The following is a 16,662-nucleotide window of genomic DNA, read 5'->3' as shown; positions in this document are numbered from 1 at the left end:
ATGGAAGTTCCTCAAAAAACTAAAAATAGAACTACCCATATGACCCAGCAATCCCACTACTGGGTATATACCCTGAGAAAACCATAATTTAAGAAGAGTCATGTACTACAATGTTCATTGCAGCACTATTTACAATAGCCAGGACATGGAAGCAACCTAAGGGTCCATCGACAGATGAATGGATAAAGAAGATGTGGCACATATATACAATAGAATATTACTGAGCCATAAAAAGAAACGAAATTGAGTTATTTGTAGTGAGGTGGATGGACCTAGAGTCTGTCCTACAGAGTGAAGTAAGAAAGAGAAAAATACCGTATGCTAACACATATATATGGAATCTAAAAACAAAAAACAAAAAACAAAAGTGGTTCTGAAGAACTTAGGGGCAGGACAGGAATAAAGATGCAGACATAGAGAATGGACTTGACACGGGGAGGGGGAAGGGTAAGCTGAGACGAAGTGAGAGAGTGGCATGGACATATATACACTACCAAATGTAAAATAGATAGCTAGTGGGAAGCAGTCGCATAGCACAGGGAGATCAGCTCGGTGCTTTGTGACCACCTAGAGGGGTGGGATAGGGAGGGTGGGAAAGAGATGCAAGAGGGAGGGGATATGGGGATATATGTATACGTATAGCTGATTCAATTTGTTATACAGCAGAAACTAACACACTATTGTAAAGCAATTATACTCCAATAAAAATGTTAAAAGAGTCATAACCATGACTTCCCCGACATAACCATCCTTTGCGGAAGTGGCTGTTGAGCAGGGATGCAGCATGGGTGATGGCGAACCTCCTTTCTCAGGCCACACGGTCCCTGTGGCTGCTCTCCTGGGGCTACTCTTGAGCCGAAGGAGAATTTGGTGGTAGCAGTGACTTCTTTTCTCTTTCACTCATCATCTCTCTGTTATTCAGCAATTAGAAGGCTGTGCCCACTATGTGCCAAGTACTCTTCTCTTTCAGCTTTTCCTCTGTATCCAAGTGATCATAGATTCAGGTAGTCAAAAGTCACTGTCTTCAGGAAAAGTGTAGCCCTCTGTCCTTCTCTACTCTCAGAATAATTCTACAAAACTGTGAATATCACACAAGTGTTTTGACACAGTTTGACACCCAGGACCCAGTGCTTTAGAGGAGATGACTGTGTCCTGGGTCTGGGACAATACGCTCATTTTAAATCATTCATGCATGGGTATATTCAACAGATTTGGATACTTACTGTGCCACCAGACTTTAGTTAAAGCTTCTGACTTAACCTCCTTCCTCTTTAGGCTTTTTGTGATATGGTCCCGCACCACCTATCTGATGCTACTTCCCACTCGCTTATAACCTCTTTTGCTGAGTACATATACCCACAAGGGTATATCACAAGCGCAGTGCTGCAAATTAGCACACAGTGCTTGATGCCGGGCAGCCTGCTGTCCGCGATACTGTCCATCTGTTCTTATCACAGCCTGCCTCACCATGGTGAGCCCGAGGCTGATCTCCAATAAATACTTGGCTCATTGATTCATCTGTGAAGCCACAGTCTTTGAACAGCCACAAGCTCATCAGTGAGGAGTATCTTCAGCTGCCTCGTGCAACAGAAAAGGGAAATTTTGAGAAACGAAGGAAGCTAGGGCAGTTTCTTCTTTGAATTTGGGACTGAAGCTAATTTAAAAGGCTGCCAGAAATCTGGAACCACTTTGCTGGCTGCAAGTTTTTGGTGAAAGCACGAAGAGTGTTTCCTTTTTCCTGAGTCCAGTTTGTAACATCCTGGAAAGGGTCCTTGGACTTCATTAGAGTCTCTGTGCTCTAATGTCTTCATTGGGCCCCACGTCCTTTGTGATGGGCTGTCCTTCCCCCCAGACTGAAATCAACCTCACCCTCATTACTTTCCTTTAAGTCTTGCCTGTCCTCCCCAGCACCCCTATACACACACACATATATTTGGACCAGTATTGTTAATCTCCTCCTTTTTTCTGGCTCCTGGAATTCATTAGCATCCTTTTTCCCTTCCCCGACATAACCTGAAATCTTATCAACATCAAAATTATCTTCCTCCAAAGTGTTTATATAGTGACTCTTTGCATGCAGTGCTGGGCTGGGCAAAGCAGCAAATAAGTTCAGGGATCAAGGTCCATGCCCCTTGGGTGTGTCGTTTTTCTGCCAGCACCAGCTTGGATGGGATGTTCAGAACCTTTGGTCAGTTAATCAATACTTCTTACCCCTTTACTTTTTCTTTGCATTATTTCCTTTTATTTTTCTTTTTGCCTATAAGATGGAAATAAGATCACTTTGTTTCATGGAGCTATTTAGAGGGATAAATGAGGTAATTTACCCAAAAGCACTTTGACAACTATAAAGTCCCATGTACATGCTTGTTATTATTTTCCATCACCTAGCATAATGCCTGACAATTTGGCACTTTTTGGTTGAAAGAATGAGTGAATGAATGAATGAATGAATGAAATAAAAACCATAGTCTCTGAGCTCTGCTTAGAATCCGGTTGGGAAGAGGCTACACTCACTCATGAAATACCACCAGAACAGTGTCTAACAACACCTCACTAATCGAGATGCCCTTTTCGGGTAGCGGCAATTATCTAGAACATAGTTGAAAACTAGTGTCCCCAGATAAGCCAGAATAAATGTCCCTGAACACTTGCACCAAAGCACATGCCTTTTACTTATTAAGGAGGTCTTCAGACATAACCTATTTATTCTTACGATTTTGTTCATTCTTTTAACAAACATGCTTCTCTGGGCTGCCAGCCTCGGAGCAGCATTTTGGAGCAAATGGAAGATGGGAACATCTGGCTAGAGGAAACTTGTCATGGGCTCAGAAGGTATCTCAGTGATCCAGCCTTGTGTGATAATTGATGTTTTTAATGATGGCCACTTGTAATCAAGTAAAGCCTCAAGTAAATTTAGTATCTTCTGAAACCATTTAAGTTAAATAATACATTTTAGAAATGTTAAAAAAAAATTTTCATGCTTAAAACGTTAACTCCAAAGGTTGGAAAAATGCAGGGTAAGTGTAGCGTGACGGTGCCCACAGATGTGGAAGGACACTGTCTAGGTTCAGTGTATAGGTGCTGAGAAGGTCAAGCATAGGCTGTTCACAGTGGGTGTCTCTTCCCAGAGGAGAGGATTTGAGCAGTAATAGCCGGTGTGGTAGCAGGTGCCTTAATCTGTGCTCTGCAATAATCTAAGTGCTTTTTCTGTATCAACCCATTAAATCCTTGAAACAGCTTTATGAGATAGCCTTGTTATTATCATCATTTTACAGATGAGACACAGAGAGGTTAAGTAACTTGCCCCAGGCCAGGCCACACAGTAGTGGAGGTGAGCCTGGCTCCAGACTCTATGCTACTCATCATTGTGCTAATTGCTTCCCTAGGTTTTAAAAGAGGAGAATAAAATCCACTGATAGGGAGAAGAACCGTAGGAGCAATGCACTGAGTGGGAATGATGAAGGAAAAAGGAATGATTAAAATAGTACTTTAAAAATTGTGAGATCAGAAAAATGCTGCCATGTAGTTTTGTTGCTGTTGTTAAAGAACCATGTAGGAAAATATGTGAGGAGCTGTCTGAATGATGCATTAGAAGAGACCATCACTCGAAAACAGGGCACGTTTTATAATAGCCGGGGTGACAATGATTTCATAAAGCTCTGGTTTGCGTTGTGTGTGTGCCTGTGTGTGCACGCTGGGATGTGATGTAAAATATTTTTCTTACTAAGAGTCACAGTCAAGAGACTTTGAAAGCCCTTGCTCTGTAGAGTTTGCTGCTCCCCCGGGACAAAGCTGGCTGGAGCGGCCAGCGATCAGGTCCAGATTTGCTGTCTCACTGCTGTACAGTCTCTTGTAACCTAAGAGCTTCGTCCGTGCTGCCCACTCCTATTTCCATGGGGAGGGGCCATCATTGACTGAGTTGCTTGGGCAGCATCCAGAGTGTGAGTATGTGGGTTTGTTCACAAGGGGCTCTTATTGGAGGTTATTTCCTTAGGTCAATTGTGAAGTGTACAAAAGACCAGTCAGGCAATAAACAAACGTGGATCAAGTGCCTACTGTGTGAAGGGCCCTGTGTTAGGCTACTTGGGCTCTGGCATTTTCGAGTTAACAAATATAAGTCTGATGTAAATTTAAGAAACGGCGGAGAGAAAAATCTGTTCTGAAATGGGAGAAAGAAAACCGAGTCCTCCCCCTGTGTAGCTCTGTAGCTTGACAAGCTTCAGTTTAAGGGCTGGCTTTAACTCTGTTTTCATTTCCAGTGGGTATGCTTTGAGTTGGCACACAAATTCAATGTGTGAATGGTGTGGGAGTTGAGAAAGTTGCATCGCTGTTTCTCTTCTTAAAATTAACAGTGGAATCCTTGTGAGAGCTGTGTAGGCTCCGGAATGTGCCACACATGATTCTCTAACTGCATAATTAGGGAGTTCTCCATAATAAAATAGATAAAATAGTCCTCATTCTTGCCGAAATGTGTGCCCCTCCTCCGCAGCCTCCTCTGAGAAGCAGCTGACTGACAAAAGCTCCGCAGGCTTCTCCAAGTCCTAGCATCTTGCTGTCAGCATAGTATCCAACACCCTAGCCATTAGGACTTGTCTGGTGAGGTTTACAGATGTTCCTACTTGCCCTGAAGCCCTGTTGCCTTGAGCTTCCTGGCTTTTCTGAATCCACAGTGGATGCCTCACTGATCTACGATATGTGTGTACATGTTCCCAGGAGAGGTCAGTCCACAGGGTCTCACGGCCGCCTTCCTACATAAACGTGGTTGGTCATCATGGGAGCTTGTTAGAACTGAAGACTCTCAGGCCCCGCCTCAGCCCTACTGGATCAGAATCTGCAGTTAATAAGATCCTCAGGTGATCTGTGTGCACATTGAAGTTAGAGGAGCCCTGGGTAGACACTCGGGAGCAGCTCGGAGGCAGTCTAGATTTCTATGTGGAGCTTCAACCAACTGTTGACCTAAAACAGACAGACTGTTATTTCTCCAACAAAAATGAGTTTATTTGGGGTCAGCAAAGAATTGCAATTGAGGGCTGCAACCACGATGAACCACATGTTAGTCCCCACACAGCAAAGAGAGGAGAGCTCTTTGAAAGAAGGGGAAAGGAAGGGGCGGGGGAGGGCAGTGGGGTTTACAGTAAACAAAGAGCCCATTAGAGGAACTGACAGTTCAAAGTATAGTGGTTTTTCATTGGCTGAGTGTGACAGGTTCTCATTGGCTGAGCTTTTGCCAGGCAAGAAGAGGAGGTCTTTCTTCTTCCTTTGACAGTCTCTCATTGGCTGAGCTTTTGCCGGGCAAGAAGAGGAGGTCTCTCTTCTTCCTTTTGAGCTCTGCTATGGTGGTAGGGGGTGAGAGCTCCCCGTTCTGGCCTCTTGGCTCTATTTTAATTGAGGTTTCTGTTTACTGATTTTTACACAACCAACCAACTAACCAGCCAATCAATACTTACATTTCTATAGACCGTCTACCATGTTTACCATGATAACCAATACTCGTGATTACCAGTGCAAAGATCAAAGTAATAAAAAAGGGCAGTCCTTGTGTTTCCCAAGTAAAAACTTTCATCACAGTGGTAGCAGGATCAAAGGCAATAACTTGGCCCAGGGAAGTACTAAAGTGGGAGGCATCTGATAAGTCTGTGGTCCCTGCAAACTCGGAGGTTGGAATGCAGCTTTGGCTAATCGTGATTCCATCATAGTGAGTGGTCAGTGCCGACAATAGAGGAAAAAAATCTGGCTTTAGTTTTTTGACAAAAAGCAATTGTTGGAACAGGTGGACAGGGAACATGAAGGTAGGCGCTGTGTCCTGCTGTGGCTTAAAACTTTTTCTAGAAGTCTATCAACCAGAATCTGTAGTTATACGATGGTTATAAAACCATTCCTCAGGGATACACCAATTATATATAGTTTTCCCTCAGCATCCGTGAGGGGTTGGTTCCAGTACCTCTTGTGGATAACAAAATCCACAGATGCTCAAGTCCCTTATATAAGATGGTGTAGTACTGTTGGCCTTCTGTATCCGCGGGAGAGTCTGACATCTGCACATTTTGATCCATGATTGGTTGAATTCATCTACGCGGAACCCATAGATACAGAGGGCGGACTGTATTTAAAGGATTCTTTTCAAGTTCTTAAGGCCATGTTTGACCCTTCACTTTCCTACTGGCCCAATATCCAGCTGCCTCCAAGGTTACTAATTCTTCTTTAGAAATGCTTTTCCACTCACTTCTCCCCACCTCTCCCTCCACTTCCGGTGCCATCCCTACAGTCCACACTATTTAGCTTCTGATTATAACAGTTATGAGATTATTTTCTTGTTTCCAAGATATTTCCCCAAACACATCTTGAAAATTTCTTTAGCTGTACAGAGTTTCCTGAGATGATGTGAATCAGGCCACTTCCATGCTCCATACCCAGATGCTATCCCATCTGTGAATGAAAACTGTTACCTGCCATATCAGTAAATGAGGGACGTTGCAATCCTCAGCCACTGCAGCCACCCCCAACAGTGAGCCCTGAGGGGACTCAGGATGAGAAAGCACAGGATGCTGGCCCTAGATAGCTATGGTACATAGCAAAGGAATGATTTCAATGAGCCCAGACTCTTGCATCTTTTTTATTTTTTAATTTTTATTGGAGTATATTTGCTTTACTATGTTGTGTTAGTTTCAGGTGTACATCAAAGTGAATCAGTTATACATATATATATATATCCACTCTTTTTTAGATTCTTTTCCCATATAGGCCATTACAGAGTATTGAGTAGAGTTCCCTGTGCTATACAGTAGGTCCTCATGTTGCATCTTCCCATACATAGAAAAGCGCTAAATCATTAACTTGAGATATCTGGTTTTCTTTTTATTAATTAATCTTTTGATGTTCTGACTACCTGGTCTTTGAGGCAAAAGCCCCTATATTTCCGGGCTTCTCCCTTACCTCTTCCCTCAGAGCGATCTGACAGGCTGTCTTCCTGGCTTGAGGTCCTCAGAAAGACCACCGAGTAAAACATAATGCTCAACTTTTAGGTTGTGCATTTTTTCAGTTGACACATCTAACTTCTCTCCTTGGTCTTCAAAGTTTCAGTGACCTGCTCTCACGTCAGCTGGACAAACTTACCATTTATGCCCAAAATACTAGTTAAGATTTCTTCCCCAATAGCATCCTTCAGAAAAAGAAAAGTCACTCTATATTTAAGTCTTTACAAAGTTTGATGTCTTTGTAAAGAGCACCAAAATTTGGGTGTTTTCTGAACTACTTTATTTGGAACTAAAATCACTACTGAGAGGACATAGGATTAGACTAACATCGGTGAAAGTTTGGGATGTTTATTGAGGCTACCTGTTAGAATCATTTTTTTAAAAGGAAGCAAAGAAACTTAACATGGTTTAGTAATTACTTCCAGGAGTACGACCTCACTTTTAAGATTTTAAAGTGATTTATTTTTTAAAGATTACTTAGAAAAATACAGGACGAGTTTACTTTGTGGAGATCATGAGTATGTAACCACAAGAAGAAGGTTAAAAAAAAAAACAACTGACCTAATGGGATGGAACTGGTAAATTGCAGCTTGGTTAAAATGTTTAGTGACAACTTTGCACACAGATTTAAGTCACACTGTATGTCCAGCATCTTAGATGACTGTAAAGATGGTGTGCTCTGGAAAATTGTGATGCATAACTCAAAATATAGCTGTAAGTGATGATGATGATGCATATGAAGATACATAAGAAGTGTTTCAAGAACTGGGTTATAAGAAGTGAGAATGGAGAAAAGCAGTGTTTGTATGTATGTCTGTGAGACACAAAGACGCGCTGCCTAGATGGTCTTTGGGGAAGAACTTGCTGCCTCACCATCAGCACCATTGAGCTGCAGACAGCTCCCCAGCCCAAGGTCTCGCTCTTGGGGGCAGCCCCTGTCCTGGGACCAAACGAGGTAGAGACACAAGGACCTGGCCCTGGGGCATCACTTAGGATGTCTCTGGTCGGCACCCTTGGCTCCCGAGCTCCCTGCAGGGCTGGCGGAAGCACTGTCATGCCTGTAGCTCAGTTACACGTCTTCCTCTGCCCAATCCTGCTTCCTCCCTCGTCCTTTCACGGGTGTTGATCTCTATTAAACCTTGTGCAACCCAAACTCCCTCTCAGCATCTGCTTCCAGAGAACTCGCCCTGCGTCAGTAGGGTACCACATCAACAAACACTGCAGGAAGACACTGGCTAGTTCATCTATATCCTTGCAAGTTTATACATTCAGGTTGGCGAGTAATTTTTTAAAAAAATTGTCTCATTGGGAAAACTGGTTATCACCTTACGAGCAAGTGTTTTTATTTGCATACCCTCAGTATTCCCATCAGTAGCATATGCAGGCCTGTCCACTTGCTGTCCTTCACACCCATACCCTACTCCCTGTATCACATCCCACCCCACTCATGCCTGCTCTTAGGTTTTGTCTTATGCTGTTCCCTCCACTGTAAATGCCTTTCCTTCTGTTCTCTTCATATCTGTCTAAATCCGACTCATTCAAGGTCTTCAAGGAAGGTACCACTTCTTCCACGAAGGCCTCCTTGCCTTAAGCTGCACTCTTTTATTATTCCTTTATTTTTTAAATTGAATTACATTTTATTGTAGTTTAACAATACAACTCAGTTAAGCACAGTTATTCTCTAATTGTTTCATGTGAAACAGATACCAAATTCATATTTCCTAGTACTCGATATAGCCCAGAGCGTTAGGTGGTTACCTGTAAAACACTAGTCAGTTGACTAAAATACATGCATGATAACAATATTGAAAATATTAGGAAATGTATCCAGGAAAATTTTAAATTTAAATCATACCCTGGAGCAGTATGTTCCAAAACCTGTTTCGTTCTTTAAAAAAGTTTTCGTGGTCAAATTAATTGGGAAAATTGTGCCTCTAGAGTCTTCCTATAAGGGATGAGCACATTGGCCAATTAAATAGTGAAGGATAGGAGAAGTCCTAGAGTAAATAAATCTGGTTGACTTTATTTAACGCAAACTACTGTAATTTTAAAAAATACATGTATTTTCCATTTTAAATAGCATCTATGAGCATCCCCGTGGTATTTGTGTAAAACAGACTCTGGGAGCCATACCCCAAGCAGACAGCAGAGTGGTGTCAGCACCTACAGCACAGGTAGGCCTGGAGGCCAGAAAGATGGACTCTCCATGGCAAACAGGCCATGATCTCTATGCCCAAATTTGGGGTGGGGAACAGGCTCCACAGGCAGGTGGACGATAGCACTCTTCCAAGCACGGGAGGCACCATTCCAAGAAGTAGAAGAAGCAGCAAGAGGCAGGGCTGGCAGTTCATACCAATGACTCCTGGGCAAAGGCTCTCTTTGGGCAGCTAGTCTCAGCTCCAGCTGCCAAATGGAATCACCTGGGGAGCTTGAAAACATCTGGACACCTGGGTCTTACCCTGCAAAATGCTGATGCCACTGGTCTGAGGTGAGGCCTAGGCCCTGGGATACTTAAAGCTCCCCAAGTGATTCTAATTGCAGCTCGAGCTGAGAGCCACTGCTTTAGGGGAACAGGAATGGAAATGTTTAAAAGAATGTCTTCTTCTGCATGCTAGGTTTCCTTTTTCCTTTATTGAGTGTATCTGCCATAACAGAAGTCGCTCTGGAAACTGTCAACCGCTGCTGTGTAAGCAATGGCCGTGCTGTTCCCTGTGGAGCCTGAGCCTCCTGCTCCAGATGGGGGTCTGAGGACCGCCAGCACTGACGCCACCTGAGGGCTGGTCAGAAAGGCAGAATTTGAGGCCCCACCCACATCCTGGATCATGATCCCCGGGAGATTTGTATTTGTCCCAGAGGCGCTGAGCTAGAACAGCAGCGCCACTCCATGTAGCACCTGCCATCCAGAGAGTCTGCCTGTGTGGTCTTCATTCATCTTAGTATTGAAGGCACGTCTCTCCCTGTCAGTAGTCATTGGCCTCCTATACCTCAGGTCTGCTACCCTGGAGGCCAACTCCCTCTCTCGAAGGAGGAGGCTTCAGAGTCCCCAAATTAAATTTTCCAAAGACCAGTTAGTCAATATTTTGAGTTAGGCAATCCCGAATTGGTGGAAATCTGTCCAGCTGCATTCCCCTGATGTGGCCAAAGCAGAAAAAAACAGAAATGTAGTTTCATTTATAGAGATGACAAATGGTGTCCGAAATGGCTCTTTTCCTTCTTTGTTTTGGATTAAAGAATGGGGGAAAATCAGAAATGTGGGTCCTAAGTGATCAGCCAAGTCATCCAAGTGAATCTGAGCCAGGACAGAAGAGTCAGCTGTTCCGGGGGCTCCTGGGGAGCTGAGCTGGACGAGTGAAGAGGGGGAGCTCAGTGGCACCCCTCCCATGACAGAGGCGAGCTCCTCACTGTGGAGGGTCGTGCCAGCTTCACACCACACGTGATCGCACCCTGCCCCATCAATGACTGTCCTACAGCTTGAGCCCAAGTCTCCCACCGGGTGTGCTTGTTACCGTCACAGAAGGATTTAATTGTCAATTCTCCTCACGATGAAAACCAAACAGACCAAAACAGCCTCATATTTCTGTAATGAGTAGATGTTCTGGATCATCAGCTGTGCTCTTTCCTCCTCCATTACCAAGCTCACGGAATGTCTGTCCTTCCAGGGCAAACAGAAATGGCTGGTTCCTCATGCTTCTCCTGCATGCTACTTGTGCCTTCACTCATGAATTATTAGCTCCTTACTCATTTGTTCAACAAACATTTATTATCTAGTGTTCATTGAGAATTAGCACTAGGCTCTGGGTACATATGCTCCTGTCTACACAGAACTCAGAGACGAACACATGTGGATAGACTATTGAACAACAAGTTTCTGGGAAGAACTCTATGTTAGGAGGTGAAACTATAAACACTACTTCATCAAGAGAGAATACTAATTTATTAATCTAAAGGATAAGATCGTTATTAGAGGTGTTCTGGCACATCCATTCAAAATAAAAGATGAACATTTTTAATTTTTATTTTTTTTGCGGTGCGCGGGCCTCTCACTGTCGTGGCCTCTCCCGTTGCGGAGCACAGGCTCCGGACGCACAGGTTCAGCGGCCATGGCTCACGGGCCCAGCCGCTCCGCGGCATGTGGGATCCTCCCGGACCGGGGCACGAGCCCGCGTCCCCTGCATCGGCAGGCGGACTCTCAACCACTGCGCCACCAGGGAAGCCCAAAGGTGAACATTTGACTTGTGTATAAATTCAGTCATTCTGAAGACAGCTTACTTTCCTCTCTCCAGAATACGACATCAGCCTCAAACCTGATAATGGTAACTTTGGAAGCAATGCAGCACGTCTTGTACCTGCTCAGTCGTTCTGACCTCTTCCATCACATGCTGTGCCGTGGTACAAGAATCAGGCCGAGTGTGGCCAAGCGGCAGTCCAAGCACCACAGGATTGTGCACGAGTTGATAGAAACGTGCCCATTTTGGGGGCTGGAGCAGGAATATTCGTTGAAGGTGATGCAGCAAGAGCCCAGGGAGAAAGCTGTGTTTATTTTTGGTCACTTAATTTCTCAAAGGGGTAAAAGGGAAAAGCAAGGTTCTTGGTTACAAGCCAAAGGCCCCCTCCTGGCCAGCTTATGCAGAGGAGGAGTTCATTGGCAACATATTGGGTAGCTCACAGATTGCACAGGAAATTTGCAGAACTAGGCTTGGAAAATGGGAAGCTGGGCAGTAGGGGAGCCAGTGAGGGTCAGGTCTCAGGAGCAGTCAGGTCAGCACACTGGCATCAGTGCTGCCCCCTCCAGAGCAGGGCTCTGGATGTCAGCATCCCCGTCACCATGACAACTACAAGTCACATCTGTGTCACTCCTTCCAGAGTCCCCATCACAAGCATTCAATTCGCTCAGCCCAGGTCATGTGTCCACGCTGTATCTGCCAAGGGGTGGAGAAAAGCATCATTTGGCAACTTCCAGCTCCTGTAGTAGGAAGTGGGACCCTATCTCCCTCCAAGATGGGTATTCTGGAAGGTTTATTCCCAAATAAAATGGTGTGGGTGCTGGGCAGCCAGAACTATGGCCCATGTCCACTAAAAATCAGAACTTTAAAGCTGTGTCTGTCTGAGCTCTCCTATCCGTGCCCCTGCCTGTGGTAAGAGTCTGAGGAAGGTTAGGTCGGCCTGGCCATCTGCACAGGGAAGAAGACAAGGTAGCATTCCAAAAGATGGCATACAAGTTGACACTCTGCTTGATACAGTTACTAGAAACCCAATCCGAATTCACTGAAGCAAAACAGAATGTTATTTTAAGAGTATGGGGAGGAGTGAGTGTGTCTCATGGAGCTCAAGGGCTGGTAATTGTTAAGACTTTGGCAATGACACAGTCCAGTGACTTGAGTGCTGTCGAGATTCTGACCCTAATATTATTATAATTAATAATAATATTTGTGAAGCACTTATTATGTCCTTGCGTTTATTTGTACAACAACTCTGAGAAATCTGAACTAAAATCACTCCCATTTTACAGCAGAGGAAGCCTGGAGAAGTTAGGGCATGTGGCCACCCTCACCACACTGCGTTCTCCTGTCTTGGTGCCAGACCACCGTCTTCTGTCCCTCAGCTCCACAGACCCCAAGTTTCACACCTGCGTCCATTGGCCTAGGGAGAGATCACACTCTCCTGTGTCCCAAGTCCAGTCTCTCAAGAGGACAACTGTGATTGGCCAGTAGGTGCCAGAGGTAGAGTCACCCCCAGTGGCTCTGCCATAACCAAGTAGATGCAGTGGGTGAGGGCTGGGGGCTTCAGAGACAGGGCAACCGTCCCCCCAAAAATAAGGGTTGCTGGCAGCCAAACACTTGTTAACTACACATTTCAACCTTGCCTCCTGTGTGACTTTCCATTTTTGCCTTACTTTCCAGCAATTTACAAATAAATTTAATTTTCAAAGGCAGTGACTAACTCATTCCATGTGTCTGGGAACACTATTTTTCTGCCCTCTTTTACAGAATTACATTCTTCTTTTATTATTAAATTTTTTTCAATTTTGCCATTTCACGCTACGCTTGTGGTAATCCGTTTTAGAACTTTTACGAAAGTAGATGAGGTACAAATCATAGATTAAAAGAGAAAAAGACCGCAGAGATGTGCTGTCCAACATGGGAGCCCCTAGCCACATACAACTATTTAAATTCAAATTAAATTAACTAAAGTTAAGTAAATTTAAAATTCAGTTTCTTGGTTACCCTAGCCATATTTTAAGCACCCAGTAGCAAGCACACTATAACAGCAAACTCTGTATTATAGAATCATTCCATCGTTGCAGAACATTTTACTCGCCAGTGTTGCTGCAGAGGGTTGTCCTAATGGCATGGACTGTCTTCTGAAATAATGAGCTCCCTAACGGAAGTGGTTCGCCGACCAGGACCGACCCTTCCGCTCCCAGGGGCTGTGAGTTCCAGCCTTCTTTCCCATCACTATACTTCCTTCGGATTCCTTTCTGACTTGCTCTCATATTCGTTTATTCAAAGCCAACACTGGAATCACATAAATGTGAGTTATTTCTTTTCTATAGTAGAAAAGGTATAAAACTATAACAGAAATTTCTTGCGCTGGAGGGACATTTACTGCTGATACTGAAAATTTAATGCACTTGCTTAATTAGAGGTGGGATGGAAGGAATGTATGACCTGGAGATGCTCGTTAACAAGGTGAATTGTCTGCATGTGGAGATGCTTCGAGAGCCCAACAGCAGAGGCTCCGTGTTCTCCATGGTAGGGAAGTTTCCATCCCTCCTCTTTTTATAACTGTCCAGAAAAGACAGGCTATTCTTGATGAAAGCTGCTTTGAATCTTTAAAATTGTCTTGTCCACATTAAAACAGAACTCATTTCCATTCAGTGTCAATCCACAAATTGTTTTTACCACCCCTTGGCGCCAAGGGGGGGTCACAGCTGCTCCTGTTTAAGGTAAATTCTGCCCTAGAGTGGGAGGAGTACCTTTGGAGGAGGCAGCTAGGTGATGCGGGAGACAGTTCCCCCTACGACTGGTCAGAGGTCTTGTGAGGGTGGGGCTGCTTGCCATTCCTTGTCTGTGCGCTGAAAAGAGGGCAGGATGTCCCCAGAGTGTCCCTAGCTAGAGAGGTTGGACCCCAGAGGTGGGACCTTGCAGCTCACCAATGATTCTCATGCCCCAAGCGAAGCACAGAAACAACCGGGTCTTTAGACCCCAAGGAACCACAGGGGCTGGGACAGTGTGGCCTGTGGGCTGCAGGAACCTGGAACCCTGATACAAATCAGGACGGAGCAGGTGCCCGGTAATGATAATGATTCAACTGCCCATCAACTCAGTGGAAGGGGGACTTGGAGTCACATTTAACTTGATTTAAGGGATTCTAAAAATGCATATATTTCTTGTGCACCTGAGTCTCGGGACTAAAATTCTTGCTTGCTGCAGTTGGATATACTAAGTTTGGACATAAAATCCAAGGGGCTGCTAAGGACAGTGTCTGTGTGACTGGCGGGGGACACAGATGGCATTCCAGCAGCCAGCAACCAGGACTGAAGAGTTGCTTTCCACGCTCTGAAAATTTGACATGAGACTCACTGTGGGGAGGCCTTCGTGGATGAGGCTCGTCAACTGGCAGCCCCACGGAGGGTGAGAGGAGCTCAGTTTTGTTCTGCCAGGTCTTAAGTTAGGATAGCATGTGATTTCACAATTGATTCAATTACGTTGCGTGTGGATTTGGCTAAGTGGTAGACTAGCATGTATTTTTTATTGTTTTTTTTTTTGAAAAACAATGACTACTTTTCTGAATTCAAGCAGAAGCTTTTTAAAATGACCTCCATGAAACTGATGGGCCAGATTAACTAACTCTCCATTTTCTTTGTGAAGCATACTGACTGTAATGGACTGAATGTTTGTGCTCCCCCAAAATTCATATGTTGAAATCCAACCTTCAATGTGATGGTGTTAGGGAGCCCAGAGAGCTCTCTCCCCTTCTTTTCCCCATGTCAGTGTACAGTGAGAAGACTGCTGTCTTTCAACCAGGAAGTGCGCCCGCACCAGAACCTGACCATGGCCCTGATCTCAGACTTTCAGTCTCCCAAACTATGAGAAATAAATTTCTGTTGCTTGTAAGTCACCCAGTCTATGGTGTTCTTTACAGCAGCCTGAGCTAAGAGGTTGACTGATGTCCACAGCTCATTGAGGGCTGGCGGCTGGTACTGGTACTGCACAGGCTACTGTTTCGTGGGCCCACAGTGTGTTGTTTGCTTCTTTCCTAACCTGTTAATTCCAATTGACTGTTTTCCGGTAATTACACAGTTTGACCAGATATTATTAAAACTAGTGATACACCAGTACACAAAGAAAGAGGGATGTGTTACCAGTAAAAATTCAGCTTAATGCTTTGGAAAGACTCAGTGAAGGAAAGTCTATTTAAAAAGCATTGCTGAATTATATTTGACGGTTATCAGTACAGCATCTAGAAGGATTCTTGAGTCAAGATGCTTTGCACTGTCTTTAAATTCTCATCTCACTAAGGAAACCCAGTGAGACAATACAGAGGATGCATTACGTGTGTGTGGTTTGCAAAGAAAGGAAATAATACAGCACTCTAACCAGCAAACCCATATTCTAAGAAGAGGCATTGGCTCAATAAAAGGATCGGTGAGTGAATATACATTTTAAGTTCCCTGTTACCATAAAATGTTGGCTGCCTAAATGTATCATTTGTGCGCATGATTCTCCTTTTTGTCCGAATGGATTATCGCCCTCTACTGTTAGCAGTGAGGGATGCCAACCGTGATTTGCACGGCGACCCCACCCACGGTTTACTTTCAGAGCACCGCCTTTCAGTTAGAACGTGCAGGTAGGTGTCCGGTTACAATGGGGCTGAAAACGTAGCCGCGCTCACACAACAATATAACGAAATTATTTTACATCCAAAGTATTTCCATCTATTTATTTTCAACTGTTTCATCTATTTATAAAAGAATGTTTTATAATTGAGGGATGAACACCCTCATCCCATTCCCACACGATTTTATTGCCTTTTAATTACCCTCGGTAATATTTAAGCATAGATGTCGATTGAAAAGGCGGTGGCCTTCAAAAAGGACAGCTGCTATTCTTTGGTGCCACTGTTCACAGTGACAATGTGAAATAAAATAATTCTGACTATGGAAAGGTCCAATCTTCCTATGAATGAGAAAAATAATGTGTGCGACAGACAGCTCTCTCCTCCCACATCAAGGGACTTGGCAGGGAGTGGAAAGCATCTTGAAGGGACATCCCGGACACTGCGGGAGACCTGGCGAGATGGCGGCGGGATCCTCCCACCTCTGCGGCAGCTTTGCAATCAATAACGCAGGGCTCTGCGGCAGCGCTGCGCCTTCTTTCTTACCCGCCTCCCGCAGCGGGGCGGAAGGCCAGTACGTTAGTCCCTTGCGCCATCTATCGTCTATCAGTGTTCATTGCAGGTTGGGTCTGGAAAACTGCAGAACTGCAGTTCTGAACGTCAGAACTGAATATCAGAAACTGCAGTCTGAATTGTGCGTGGGGCAACGCTTAGCCTTCAAAGGGCGATCTAATGTTAAAAGGCAAAGAAAAAAATGGATGCCGTGTTCATTCATTAGCCTGTAAAACGAATAACTTAAGTCTAGAAACTCCAGGTACCAATCATGTAAGGTAAATAAAGATTATCAAGC

The sequence above is a fragment of the Physeter macrocephalus genome, chromosome 10 (genome assembly GCF_002837175.3).
Source record: "Physeter macrocephalus isolate SW-GA chromosome 10, ASM283717v5, whole genome shotgun sequence".
Classification (NCBI taxonomy): Eukaryota; Metazoa; Chordata; class Mammalia; order Artiodactyla; family Physeteridae; genus Physeter; species Physeter macrocephalus.
Note: the sequence above shows the minus strand (reverse complement) of the source record.